Source organism: Mytilus galloprovincialis, chromosome 3 (genome assembly GCF_965363235.1).
Source record: "Mytilus galloprovincialis chromosome 3, xbMytGall1.hap1.1, whole genome shotgun sequence".
Lineage (NCBI taxonomy): Eukaryota > Metazoa > Mollusca > Bivalvia > Mytilida > Mytilidae > Mytilus > Mytilus galloprovincialis.
In genome coordinates, this window is record NC_134840.1 from 7,100,094 (window position 1) to 7,116,057 (window position 15,964).

At 31.4% G+C, this 15,964-nt stretch overlaps 1 protein-coding gene across 3 annotated transcripts in view; it reads left to right on the forward strand.

The window, feature by feature from the left end:
* The window catches only part of LOC143067068 (uncharacterized), a 28,121-nt gene that overhangs the window by 3,204 nt on the left and 8,953 nt on the right, over nucleotides 1-15,964 (forward strand). Inside the window, exon 1 of one of the 3 annotated variants that reach the window (XM_076240086.1) lies at nucleotides 2,140-2,299. The exons of the other annotated variants lie outside the window; for them this stretch is intronic. The gene's annotated coding sequence lies outside the window, so the exon portion shown is untranslated. Of the gene's footprint in view, nucleotides 1-2,139; nucleotides 2,300-15,964 lie in introns of those variants that run through there. 3 annotated transcript variants of the gene reach the window in all.

Below are 15,964 nucleotides of genomic sequence, written 5' to 3' on the forward strand. Positions count from 1 at the left end.
GATTATGTAGAATCCCTGAAATTTTCAGGGATTATGTAGAATCACTGGCCAGTTTAGGGACTATATATAATCACTAAAATTTTCAGGGGTTATGTATAATCACTAGAAAAAAAGTCAGGGATTATACATAATAACTGAAATGAAGAAATAGTTTTGATTTACTTAGTATAAAGAAAATGAATAAAAGTCAAATAATTTATGCTATAAATGATCATAATAAAACAGCATTACACTGTATAAACATAAACTGTAAAATGTTAAGCACAAAATATCAAAATGATGACCTAATTTTTTTAAAATGTTAGGCACAATATATTAAAATGTTAAACACAATATATTAAAATAAATGCCTCTCATCTGTTATTACCACAATATCCACATTTTAGAAACCATTTTCATTCACATATCGAATCAGATTTTATGACCCGCTTAAGAGAAATTAAGTGTTCAGTAAAACATCTGTAGGTACCCCCAAAAAGGGAATTAGCAACACCGATGTGGTTCGAGCAAGAAACCATTTTTTTTTTTTGGCCAAGCAATATTCTTTTCAGACTTTTGGTGAACAATTATCATTAACTTTTTTGGTATCCCCTTTCCTGTTTTACCCTGTGGAATCATGCTAAGAGAATATTACACCAAATGCCAGCTTCCTCTAAACTTTTGTTCAAATTGTCAATCCTTAGTTTTTCTATACATTTAGATGCGTAAGTTTTCTCTGTTTAAATTTCTTGTTCATTTGAACAAAAAAAAAAACCAAAAAAAAAAAACCAAAAAAAACAAATGTTCCATAATCGTCTTCACCATTTGTTTTCCATGTACCACAAATAACATGCTCTGTGGATTTACAAATAGAACATGAATATCCATTGGACTCTGGCTTTTAATAAACAAACAATACATGTAAAGTTGTCGCTTTAAAGATCATCATCTGTGTTAAAAAGCAAAATTATTTCATCTACAAGGAATATGAAAGTATGATTTACTTGTGTCTAATCCATTTTGCTTTAATTCAGCAAATAAAATATGTTTAAACTAAACTATGAAAGTAAAAAATGATGATTAGTCTATATGTATTATTCTTTTTTATCAAACAAAGGATCCTTAAATTATTCATAATCCCTGAAAAAAATATTAGGGAATTTGTAGAATAATTATTAAAATGTTCAGTAATTATGTAAAATCACTGGTCATTTTCAGGGATTATATATAATTACTAATGATTTTAGTGATTCTACATATTCCCTGAAAAATCAGGGATTCTACATAATCCCTGATTATACAAATTCACTGTAACATATATACCCTTAAGGTTTATGACCCCTTCTGCCGCCATTTTTGTACGAATTTTTCAAACTTCAATTGTATCAAAACTACAGATGTAATGAATAATAGAGAAAGACCATTTTGTACATATACCAAGGGAAAACTAGATGCAAAGCATTATTATTTATTGTTTCATTGCATTTTTAATAGAAAAAGAGTACTTTGTGGCAAATAAAGTTGTTTAACCAAGATTTTTATAGAAAATCCACAGCCTTTAATACAGAGATTTTTGTTATAAAATTTGAAACATAGATTACTCACTTGCTTTTCTAGGATGTGCTAGTGTTAATTATTTACAAAAAGTTCTAAGCAACCTGTAAATTCCAAAATATCTCGTGCTGAGTCACTAAAGTCGAGCGCATCCTAAAAGGTGTACATGATTTGGTCCATATTTATATCTGTCTACATTAATAAACTCGTTTTAAGGAAATCAATGCTAGCACTGCATGCAATAATCTTATATCTTTCAGTCATGCCAGATATGTGGATACAAGGATAAATGCTGTGGATTTTCTATAAAATTTCAATATGTTTAGCATTGAATCAACACAAGGGTACATAATCCTTAAAATTAAACGCGGTGGTTAGGTGAGTTGTTGGGTGGGGCACATTGTACTTCATATATTTCGCGGGTATTTTCTAGTAATAAGTGAGTCTATAAAGAGCATATGACATTCGATTCTTCTATATTATTTTAATGGTCATGATAGTGGGGAAATACCTAAACTGTATAAAGATCGATCAAATTTGATTTTGTTGTATTGATCCTATTAAACATTGTGCAAGGTATTTGTTTATTAACACACTGACATCATGATAAGAGGAAATAGCCAAGTTACTGTGGAAAAATTATCGTAATCGTAACTGATAACAAATAGGGCCAAGTTAATGTAAACACTTAGTAGTGTATTTTTAAGGTATAAAAAGTTAACATTATTTGTGTGTAAATTATTCGTCTGGACTTTACGAACTAAAGGTAATGATTTTTTCATTTTTGCATTTTCTTCCGAAACTGGATATTGATTTCTGTTTGAGGATTAATCTACATGTACATATAAACATCGGGTTATTCTGATTGTCAAGGGTGAACTGTGTATGATTTCTGTCTGATCTTCTCACATATGAATGTAATACTCTGTACCAACTACATGATTAGTATATTATAACTCTAGAAAATAACCGAGTATCTTATATCTCGCGTTAAAAAGAAAATAGAGGCTCCAAAGAGCATATATGTCGCGTACATGTATCTATTGCGGCTTTGGAAAATAAGTAAATAATGTTAAAATCCCACTAAATAGTATATGATACCCTAATAATAATTGGACCAAGTTTGGTTTAATTCGGCCCAGTAGTAAACTTACAGCTAGTTATCCCATTGTAGACTAAAATTAGTTACTGAAGACCCCTTATCATTATTTTTTTTTGAAGTTGAGACTATTTGAAATTGTTTTAAAATTTTCCATTAGACTTCTATAGTAAACCCATATATATGTTCTATGTCCATTAGACTTCTATAGTAAACCCATATATATGTTCTATGTCCATTAGACTTCTATAGTAAACCCATATATATGTTCTATGTCCATTAGACTTCTATAGTAAACCCATATATATGTTCTATGACCATTAGACTTCTATAGTAAACCCATATATATGTTCTATGTCCATTAGACTTCTATAGTAAACCCATATATATGTTCTATGTCCATTAGACTTCTATAGTAAACCCTTATATATGTTCTATGTTTATGGGTCATTGGATACATTTTCAATCAAGTGACCCTTTGGAACATTGTGGCTTAGTTTATTTCAACTCGGCCCAGTAGATTAAGAGGAGCTAATTTTTTGTTACATAGATTACAAAAATTTACGAAAATTGTGAAAAATTGACTGTAAAGGCAATAACTTCTTATGGGGTCAACTGACTTTTTTTGTCATTTGACTTATTTGTAGATCTTACTATGTTTACATTTTTGCTGCTTCAAGTTTATCTCTATCTATAAAAGTTTCAAGATAATAACCAAAAACTGCAAAATTTCCTTAAAATTACCAATTCAGGGTCAGCAACACAGCAACAGGTTGTCTGATGCTGTCAGATTTGCTCTTATTGTTTTGGTTTCAGAGATATTAGCCTGAAACTGCATGTTACCCCCATGTTTTATTTTTAGTCATGGCGGCCATCGTGGTTGGTGGGCGAGGTCATCAGAGACGTTTTAAAGCTGATTATCCTAAGGATGATTTATATTATTAAGTTTGATTTTATTTTGGTCAGTAGTTTCAGAGAAAATAAAAGTTCACGGACGACGACGACCTACGACGGACGCCAAGGGATGAGAAAAGCTAGCTCTCTCGACCCTTTTGGGTCAGGTCAGCTAAAAAGGGTTTTTGGAAATCAAAGACATTAATCTCATATAAAAAAAACAACAACAATTTAAACATTGTAAAATATTTAGCTTAAGGTGGTATGGGGGTCTTCCTCCATCTTGGATTGTCAAAAACAGTGAACCAAAGGTCCAGATTTCCTATCAAGTTAGCAAAATTTGATGCAGGAATGCAGATATTTAATATGAATTTTCATTTAAAAGAACCAATTTATAAGAGTATAACTTATAAGTATTAATATTTTTGCAAATGTTGATTATTTTTGTTTGTTTTTGATTTTTTTTTAATTGCCATTTTAAGGGGAGGTAACTCTAAAATAGTGCATTTTTTGAAGGATTCTACATGGAATTTTCCTATTTTGTATTTTAGTCGGAAAAAACTCACGGTGACCCTATCTTTTCTTTTGAAATTCTCAAAGCATTGTCTGAAAGCCATCTTTTTCTTAAGTATTTAACAGTTCTATCATTTTGTTTAGTTTCTAACCACAAAATGGTGTTTTTTCCTGTATAATCCTTACAAAATGTGTCATTTTGTCGCGTCCTGTAGCTTGAGAAAATGCGCGGCGACCTATCATTTTTATTATATATTTCAACATATATCAGTAGATACTACGTTTTGGCAAAGTATGAACAAATTCTATCATTTTTATTTTAGACTCCCATACCATCTTAACTTTTCTTTATCAGACTTGCAATAATCTTTATTTGCCATTTGCGAATAATTTCATTACAAATGCCTCTTTTGTGCTCGATTTGGTTGATAATAGAAAAAAGAAGATGTGGTACGTATGATTTCCTAGTTTGTATGTTTTACTTCAGAGGCATATGTTACATGGGAGTTTAAAAAATTATTACTGCCAATGATTTCATACTATGCATTAAATATTGATTAAGGAATGAATGTTACTTCCCGATTAATATCCTAGGTTACTGGTATAAAAAATACACCTTTTGGTATGGAATTATTCGCTTACATGAATTCAGTTATAGTTTTTTATTTTTCTCCGTTTATCAATTTCATCTGATTTGTCCAGTTGGTGATTGTGTTGAAAATAACGTCCTATTATAACGCAACTTTTTCACGCATACACACTCAGAAATCAACAATTACCCCCTATGTTCACGCATACACACTCAGAAATCACCACTTACCCACTATTTACATTTGTACTTCCTTGTGGTCTTAAGCTGGAATACACATCTTATTCATACATTTAAAATGTTTTATCAATTTCCATCAAATGAATTTAAAATTCACATTTTAGAAATAAAAAAATTTTCATGTTTAAACATTGGAGCAGGTCTTGGTAACCACGTAAAAATAATCGTTATTTTTTAAATAAAAGAAAAAAAAACCGTCATAAATAAAAAAATAATATAAAATCAAGTCCACTGCTAACCAACAGAAGGTTCCGATCTAATTGAAAAGTAAGGGTTATATTTGCCTACATCAATAAACAAAAAATGACCAACCCCCTTGTGCTAGATAACGTTGATGCTTGAAAAATCGCTTTTGCCCCAAATGGAGGTAAATAATTTATTTCCGGTCAGACCAATGTATCAAGTATTAAAACTATACTATACTAGAAAACTTTTAGCATCCTCAGTACATTAAAACACATAGACAAAGGATTACTTAGTATATACAAAACTTTGTAGACTAAGCATGCTAAGGACGATTAACACCACACAATTCGGACCAATTACTTAGTATATACAAAACTTTGTAGACTAAGCATGCTAAGGACGATTAACACCACACAATTCGGACCAATTACTTAGTATATACAAACTTTGTAGACTAAGCATGCTAAGGACGATTAACACCACACAATTCGGGCCAATTACTTAGTATATACAAACTTTGTAGACTAAGCATGCTAAGGACGATTAACACCACACAATTCGGACCAATAACTTAGTATATACTAACTTTGTAGACTAAGCATGCTAAGGACGATTAACACTACACAATTCGGACCAATAACTTAGTATATACTAACTTTGTAGACTAAGCATGCTAAGGACGATTAACACCACACAATTCGGACCAATTACTTAGTATATACAAAACTTTACAGACTAAGCATGCTAAGGACGATTAACACCACACAATTCGGGCCAATTACTTAGTATATACAAACTTTGTAGACTAAGCATGCTAAGGACGATTAACACCACACAATTCGGACCAATAACTTAGTATATACTAACTTTGTAGACTAAGCATGCTAAGGACGATTAACACTACACAATTCGGACCAATAACTTATTATATACTAACTTTGTAGACTATGCATGCTAAGGACGATTAACACCACACAATTCGGACCAATTACTTAGTATATACAAAACTTTGTAGACTAAGCATGCTAAGGACGATTAACACCACACAATTCGGACCAATTACTTAGTATATACTAACTTTGTAGACTAAGCATGCTAAGGACGATTAACACCACACAATTTGGGCCAATTACTTAGTATATACTAACTTTGTAGACTAAGCATGCTAAGGACGATTAACACCACACAATTCGGGCCAATTACTTAGTATATACTAACTTTGTAGACTAAGCATGCTAAGGACGATTAACACCACACAATTCGGACCAATTACTTAGTATATACTAACTTTGTAGACTAAGCATGCTAAGGACGATTAACACCACACAATTCGGGCCAATTACTTAGTATATACTAACTTTGTAGACTAAGCATGCTAAGGATGATTAACACCACACAATTCGGGCCAATTACTTAGTATATACTAACTTTGTAGACTGAGCATGCTAAGAACGATTAACACTACACAATTCGGACCAATTACTTAGTATATACAAACTGTGTAGACTAAGCATGCTAAGGACGATTAACACTACACAATTCGGACCAATTACTTAGTATATACAAACTGTGTAGACTAAGCATGCTAAGGACGATTAACACCACACAATTCGGGCCAATTACTTAGTATATACTAACTTTGTAGACTAAGCATGCTAAGGACGATTAACATCACACAATTCGGACCAATTACTTAGTATATACTAACTTTGTAGACTAAGCATGCTAAGGACGATTAACACTACACAATTCGGACCAATTACTTAGTATATACTAACTTTGTAGACTAAGTATGCTAAGGACGATTAACACCACACAATTCGGACCAATTACTTAGTATATACTAACTTTGTAGACTAAGCATGCTAAGGACGATTAACACCACACAATTCGGACCAATTAGATAGTATACACTAACTTTGTAGACTAAGCATGCTAAGGACGATTAACACTACACAATTCGGACCAATTACTTAGTATATACTAATTTTGTAGACTAAGTATGCTAAGGACGATTAACACCACACAATTCGGACCAATTACTTAGTATATGCTAACTTTGTAGACTAAACATGCTAAGGACGATTAACACCACACAATTCGGACCAATTAGATAGTATATACTAACTGTGTAGACTAAGCATGCTAAGGACGATTAACACCACACAATTCGGACCAATTACTTAGTATATACAAACTGTGTAGACTAAGCATGCTAAGGACGATTAACAGGTTGGTAAATTGCATTGACAAGTGCCTGTTTGTGAAGACTATAGTTATATGTTGGAGCGTTTTTTTGTTGTTTTTTTTTGGGGGGGGGGGGGGGAGTTAGTCGGTGAAATGGTAACCCTAAACCACAAAAGACACCAAGATGTTTGCATACGGTCTTCGTTCATAGAATGTCTGGTCTATGCACAATATATTATAGCTTGAAATCACAATGTCTTTTAAATTCAGAAGTCATATTACGACTTCTTTATAATGAAGAATGCCCTTTATTTTAATCTGAAGACTGCCATAAAACTTAAATATTTTTGCTTTTTTTTTTTATCTTTTATTATGTTTGATAGAGTAGAAAAAAGATATGGGGTATTCATCAATGACACAAAAACTCACTAAACAGTGCCATACATTGTAAGGTCCATTCATTATTATGGTTTCGTTCATCAAATGAGAATAGATCATTATATGACGTTTCATTACTTCAATGTTTGTTAAACCAAGTTTTTTTTTTCATGGAATGTTCAATTCTAATTATCGATTTAATCGGCATTTTTCTATTTACCTGATCGTGATATATAGGAATTCACCAACAACAAAAACATTTGGGGAAATTTTTTTACAGCAATTTACAACCCTGTAAGCCGTTATGCGGTGCTAAGGAATCTTCAAGTGAATACACTTTCTGAAATGTCAATAAAGATAAAACCTTGATCTATATAAAATCTTATAATCTTCTGTTATAAATATCAAAAATCCATTGTGAATTTGGAAAACCTTGGCCTTCTTTTTTCATGTAAATATTGAATTACTATGTATGCTTAATGTTTTGTTATGCCCCTGGTCAGGACTTAAGCCTGCATGTAAAACAAACAAAAATTCAGGCAAACATTTTCAGTTGCAGGCAAATTGCCTTGAATCTAAAGACATGTTACTCTCTTTCAGAAGGCACCATGAAATTAAATTATGAAATTAAAATAAAATAAAAAAAAAAGTAACTTAGAAAACGTTTTAATTTTTTTTTTATTTTTCCTTAATTTCGATTTTTCTGAAGGAACTCAGTTCATTCTTTTATTTCGTTGACAAACAAGTCCCGAGTTAAACCAAGATTATGATAATGGTAGATATTAAACGTTTACTTAAATAATTAGATTGATAGTATTGTTTTATAAAAAGTTTATTTCATGATACATTTATTTTAGTTAAGAATGCTTATCCGTATCAATTTATGTAACCTCACTTATAGTTCGGGAAACGTGTTGTTCACAACATCCTATCGTTTACAAGTGGGTTAATTTTAACTCATTTCCTTCCTTCCTTGGATAATTTATTCATTTGCAGTAAATCCGAGTTTAACCACAAGAGAAAAGAAAAAAACTGACAGCAAAGGATTAAATGCTCCAGAAATTTCAGTCTGAATGCATGGAATATAGAACAGATGCAAAAACGTCTATGTCATATTTTATATTATATATTTTTGAACTTGCAAATAGCTGTGAATTTTTTGTTTGTACCATATAGCTACTAGCAATTTATAATCACTAAAACATATAATTTTCGGTCATACTTTTCTTTCCGAGCTGACTTGTCCAGTTTTAAAATCCCGATCTTCAAAAAATTGTCGTATCCTTCAATGTAATTTACGAGTACAAAGGCCTATGGCTATGGAAACACATAACATAACAGACAATAAGTAACTTTTACATGTTCATTTTATCCCTATATATCTATATTTTAGAGAATAATTAATTTTGACACATAGTTCAAAGTGAAAATAAAACTAGAAACAAAGCATTCATAATTTTTGCCTATGTTAAGTTAAAGATTGAAATCCATCATCTATACATCAAGTTGCCATATGCATCTTTAATTATTAACTCTAAAAAGGAAAGAAAAATATCAGAATCTTGTCATGAAACTAATACGACTCTCAAAAATGTCAATTGAAAGCCGCAATGTAATCTACGAGTCATGACATCACAGAAAAGGGGTGTATCGATGGAAAGGGAGTGTAACGCATATACATATCTTTCCTTTCGATCACCTCTCTGAATTGGAAGTTCCATTGGCGGCATTATTTGAATTGATGACCAAAAAATAACGCATCCAAATTATTTACAATCAGGTAAGTCAAAATATTTTTCCATTCGTAATTTAATACATGTAACAAGTAATTTAATTATATCTTTTCAAAATCAATTGTTTTGGCTTTGCAATGTAAATTAGTTGATGATCATGCGTGAAGAATATGCGATCACAGTGCAGAAATGACACAATTACTGTCCCGTAAATTTCTATGTTTTGTCTCGTAAATAACAAGAACTTAATAAGTAAAAAAAAATGAGATTAGACAGGTTATATGACTACGAATGAAGATTATTTTAGAACATATATAGACAGCAATCTTCCTAAATTGATCAGAAACGAAACGAAGTTATCAAAACACTATATAAAGATAAAGAATAATACCTATGCAGAATATTTAAAATAAATTTTATCAAGTTGTTCCGGTTGTTATTTTAAAATCATCTTTTATCTTTACCCTGTCATTCCGTAGAATATCTTATTGGTATATGTTTTTATTCAAAATTTTGAGAATAAAATATGTTTGTTTGTGATTATGATCAATGACAAAAATACAATGACAATTGTTCCTGTTTGTAGTCTCGTAAATTACATTGTAATTTGATGTGCACACAAATGATTTTTTGTTATTTCATCACAAACATCAGTCAAAATTATCAAATTTATTTGTTTTGATAAAAACAAATATTATTTTCAGGTCAAAATGGCGAAGTCTAAGTCACAAAGGATGAAAGAATACAGAGAAAGGAAAAGGCATATCTAGGAGAGAACCGGTTGATACAAAAAAGTAATAGAACCAGAGAATATGATAAACCAACAAGTCAACGTAAAGAGAAGAAGTTGACACCAGATGTCCATCAAACGGAGATTGCTCTGAGGGAGATTGATGCAGTTGAAATACAAAACAATGAAGTACAAAAAAAATGTTTCAACAGAAAGGGAAATATCTTAAGAGGATCAAATAAAGATAGGGTCATATGTAGCAGCAATATATGACAACATCGTTTACATGGGTAAAGTGTTAGAAATAATTGCACCTGAAATGAATATATCTTTCATGCATCTAGGAAAACTGGAAGGACATTATAGATGGCCTAGCACAGAAGATACTGTCTGGAAAGATTCCATAAAGATACTTTGCAGAGTTAATGACCCTACTCCGATAGGGAGATCTAGGAGAGTTTTTGTCTTTCAAATTATTCAAAAATTCAAGATATTGCTGAATCTGAGAGACGTTTCAGTAAATATTTACACTCATGATGCCTTTTGTATACTTAAAATTCACGACTTTTGCTACGACGTTCTTTTCTGGATATAAATAGTGAAATATTTTGACTTTTATCAAAAAATGTAATTTACAAGCCATTTTGCAAAATCTGAAAAAAATGACCTTAGCGATGTTTTTCAACAATACAATTTAACAAGTACTTTAAATAAGTGAATTTGACAACTTTAAAAGTAAAGTAAGATTACTGCTGGGTCAATTTTATAATTGTAATCTACAAGCCAAAACTATGTAATTTACTAGACATTATTTTATATGCACAGCAAACAGTTCAGTACATTCATATTGGATTTCAACTATAAATAATCAAATAATGACCCTTAGTAGATGTCTGAAAAGCTGTTGTATCTCTTGGGTAATGCCATATTATATCGAGACTTAATTTGAAAGAAGTCTTTTGCAAAACCTTGATTTGTGCAAACTTGTCTACCATATATTTCAATCTGTTAACATTATTTCATTCAGTGTTTTGTACATTTCTTGAGTTTTGTATGTTATAAAGGAGTTTTTTTATTCATTAAATTGGCTGTATTTGTCACACAAAGTGTTTTGTACATTTCTTGAGTTTTATATGTTATAAAGGAGTTTTTTTTATTCATTAAATTGGCTGTATTTGTCACACAAAGTGTTTTGTACATTTCTTGAGTTTTATATATTATAAAGGAGTTTTTTATTCATTAAATTGGCTGTATTTGTCACACAAAGTGTTTTGTACATTTCTTGAGTTTTATATGTTATAAAGGAGATTTTTTATTCATTAAATTGGCTGTATTTGTCACACAAAGTGTTTTGCTTCATTTTTAATTGTTAATATCACAAGCGACCATAGACTCGTAAATTACAAAGCCCTTTTTAACCCCCTTCCTGCTAATACAGAAAAAAATTATTAAATTTTATGTGATGCTACAGAAAATTTGGGAAAACATTCTACAGATATGAATGTTACTATTGAAACACAGCCAAAGTAAATTTAACAAAAATAAAATTTGCCGACCTTGATCCTTGAACTATAACGCTTATGTGGTAACATCTCATCGTTTTATAAACAAGTACAAACCATTGAGTACACACTATTGATTTAAACAAAAACCATACTAGTAAATGGAAAGGAGGAAGAATACATAGTAAAGCATATTAATCTATTGTAATAAAAATTCATAATATCTTATAAAATTTGTAGATTTACATAACAAAGTACTTTTATTTGTATAAAGTAACATTCGTTTATAGTGGAAAATTGTTTTAACGTTAAATAAGTTACAATTAAAAATAGCTTGCTAGTCTCTCTCTGTGATTAACATTAGACAGTGTATGTAAAGTGCGGATCCTAAAATATTATTTTCACTGTATATGCCATAAATTTCTGACGTAGAATGATAAATAAACAGACGATTATTATTATTATTATTTTTTTTTTTTTTGAATTTTGAAGAAAATGAAGAAAATGAGTCAAAATGTATATGTTTAGAAATAAATAATACTAGTGAGACAATGTAAGAGATGCGAACGGGGTTTTATCGCACCTAAAGCCATCCAGCTGTGAATATATACCGAAGTAGGTGAATATTTAGGACATTTCACGAACAGATCGTGCAGGTGATTTAAAACTAGCAGGCAAGATGTTGTTGCAGAAAAATATTCATTTCAACACAATTATTAAGTTGTATAACGTAGAATAGGTTTTGTCATTCAGTTTCTTCATATTGAACTAAATTCCACTATGATGCTTTCTTTATGCGAATCATGTTTACTGTCGAATAATGATACTAAACTTTCATTTTCACTGTAGAGCGATTCATTAGTATTGTATATGCGTTGCATTTTCACTATATGATTTTTTTTATCTGTTAAAGTCTTAATTTAGCCGACTTGCTCAAACTATAGATAAAGTAAGAGAAGGATTTGATAAAGTTTAACTTGTGGAGGAAAGTTTGATTTACAACTCTAATAAATTCAATAGAAATAACATTTATTTCAAATGCATTCCATTTAATTTCTTATAAATCGTAGGGATCTTTATCCTTGGTTTTATTTATCCATATCCATGACACTTCATTACTAATTACGTACATCTTGATATAGATTAAACCGTTGGTTTTCCCGTTTGAATGGTTTTACACTGCGACTCTTTAAAAGCTTGCTGTTCTCTGTGTGCCAAGACTCCATGTTAAAGACCGTATTTTGACCTATAATGGTCTACTTTTTTTATAAATTGTGACTCGGATGAAGAGTTGTCTCATTGTAGCATATGACATCTTATACTCTATCTATGGCTCAAACCGAAACGGAATGGGATAAAAAGGGATAAAACCCACACACACAACTTTTCGATTCTAATATACAAAGTCCGCCAAAAGTTAAGCACCACCTTTTTTTATTGCATCGAATTTTTTTCTAATTTAAAAAAATCAATAATTCCTCAAAAAAAAGAAAACATTCATGTAGCAATTTTGCTAACATAAACCATAAACCAACCACAACTATAATTTTGGTCACTTATGAAGAATCTTTGCATTTAGGTTTTACGTTCATAGAAAAAGTGTGAATTACACAAATCAGAAACGGAATTTAAGTTTCACTGTGATTTTATTTTTTTACAACAATTAATCACCCAATATCATTAAAATTTTCTAAAAATAATCTTTTGTATGTTCGACAAATATAATGTCAATATTTGAACCAATAGCATGTGTAACAACCTCTCTTCCGGTACAGTTCATTGACACGACGTTTCATACTCGTTACAAGCCTTCAAAACTTTTAAATTAGTTGAGGAAATCTAATCCATTCACAACAATTGCCACTTTTAAATCGACAAAATTTTGTAAAGTTGGGTTTCTGCGATTGAGATTTTTGCCAATGGCATCCCAGACGTGTTCGATAGGGTTTATGTTTGGAGACACGGAAGGCCAAGAGATGGTGTAAATGGCTTTTTTTCTCTTTGGACTCGGTAAAAATCCTTGCCCTGTGTTGTCTTGCGTTGTCGTCCATGTACAAGGGTCGTGACCATGTTTACGCAAGTGGGGTATTATTAAAATCAGGGACTACAATGTTTTTATGCACTAAATCTCCGTATGTCTGTCAGTTTATGTGACCCTGCAGGATATGCATACCCGGCTTACAACAGTAAAAGAAGTAACCCCATACTGTAACACTACCAGGACCGAATGAAATCATTGAGCAACTGTTGTTTTGGTCATAGGCCGTTTTATTTCCCTGCGAATTTGTATAATGGCGTCTACTGTTGGAAACATTAATCCACTCTCATCTGACCAATGAGTGTTTTCTTCTCAGGTTCAAGAATAGAAAGTCAGTCTCCTATTTACACCTGTTTGTACAGTGCCTGCCTGTTAGGTCATGTCTCTTGACAACACGACTTTCTCTTTGGTTGCCTCTATGAAGTCGACGGACCAATGTTTGCTCACTAACACGACCATCTGTAGAAACAGTGTATTTGTAAACGCGCAGATGCCCTTAAATAAAAGGTGGTTGACGGCTTTATTGGAGTTCAATCTTTTTGGTCGTAATGAATTTTCTTGGTGTATATTAAAAGCAATTCATAACACCAAACATAAATCTTTTGTTCGCAATAGTTAAAAAAAATCGCCAGTTATATATCGGTGGTGCTTAACTTTTGGCGGACTGTATACAATGGGCTTAATATTAGTGTTGTCAAATCGTACAATTTTGCCTAACCGGTTACTCGGATAGTCGTTCGGCCGATTAATCGTGAACCGGTAGTTTTAGTTCATTTTTTAGAGCCTTACCTATAGTACACTACAAATGTTCGTTCTCATAATACGATGAATAAAAAAAATAGAGAACGGAAATGGGGAATATGTCAAAGAGACAACAACCCAACCAAAGAGCAGGGTTGAGTTCAATATCGGAGCAGCTACGTAGTGCTACGTATATTTTGGCTATTGAACGTGTAGCTATAGACTAGTTGTTACATAGATACTGATAGCAGCTACGTAGCTGCTACGATATTGAACTCAACCCTGATAACAGCCGAAGGCCACCCATGAGTCTTCAATGACGTTTGTCCTTTTGCATTATACACGTTATAAGGATTATCTGCGAGGAATACTGGCGAAGTTTGACTTTTAATAATTCAATACCACCGCATATACTAGGGCGTTTGTAATATCTTCATATTGAAAAAATTAAAAAAAAAAACCTTCTTGATCTCGTCGAATTAAAATGATTCTTTTTCTTTCTCTTGAAGTCTCAGAAATAATGTGGGGTGTTTCAATTTGAAATTATTAAGTCAGTTGCATCAAGTTTGCATTAATTATATTCACCTTGATTTTACTACAATTTTTTGAGTTTATATTTCGTTTAAAGTATGACAAAGCTTTGCGCATTCAGATGTAGGTCTACGCAATATTAGATCAAAAAGAAAATAATGAAGTAAATCCTAAAATTTAATCGAATTACTGATTTTAAGTACATGTAATTGTTTAAAAAAACTTATGGTTACTTGAGATCTTGCCCCGAGCTGATAGTGTGAGCCAAGATTTGTTCCTGTGAAAAAAGATTCAGTGGAACTTATATAACCGGGCGTTTTCCGTGTAATAGTAATTCAAAGACGGAATATCAATACTTTAAACTTTATTAGCAAGGTCCGGACAGTACCAGATCTAAGTACTTAAACTGAATACAAAATAACATACAAAAGCATATATAAAAAACAGTTACTTTAGAAAAGGATTAGTGTCCAACGGATTAACTTGTCATCGTCAGAGTGATTTCCATCACGACAAACATATATTTAACAATAGAATTAATTAGACACAAAGAAATGTAAAAGGTTTGATAAACGGATTAATAAATTGTCACTATAGCACTTTAAATATATTGTCTAAACTGGATTTATTTCTAATCGCAAATAGTCCAAATCTTCCTGGTTATACTTATATCACAGAAAATGTGTTCTGGGAGAACTTTTTTTCACAGACAATTTCTATTTAGAACATACTCACCCCTTCTCGTCCAATGAAAAGTCAGTTTTTTGCCCTCTAATTTTCATAGTACATGGTTTTCCATGCACTATGAAATGCTATACATAAATGACTATTCATTGTCAGTTAATTATGAAAGTGAACTCTTAATAGCTGCACTAATGAAGTGTACAATCCCCTAAGGCTATTTTCCCCAACCTAAGGCATTTTCCTTGGTAAAATAGCCAACTGATTAAAGATGAAAGCTAGAGCAAAGATTAAAATAAAAACATTTTGAATTTTGCAAAATTTCATGCATTTTCTAATGATACACATACATAGAATACACAAAAAAAATAATTGGTAAGGAAAAATAA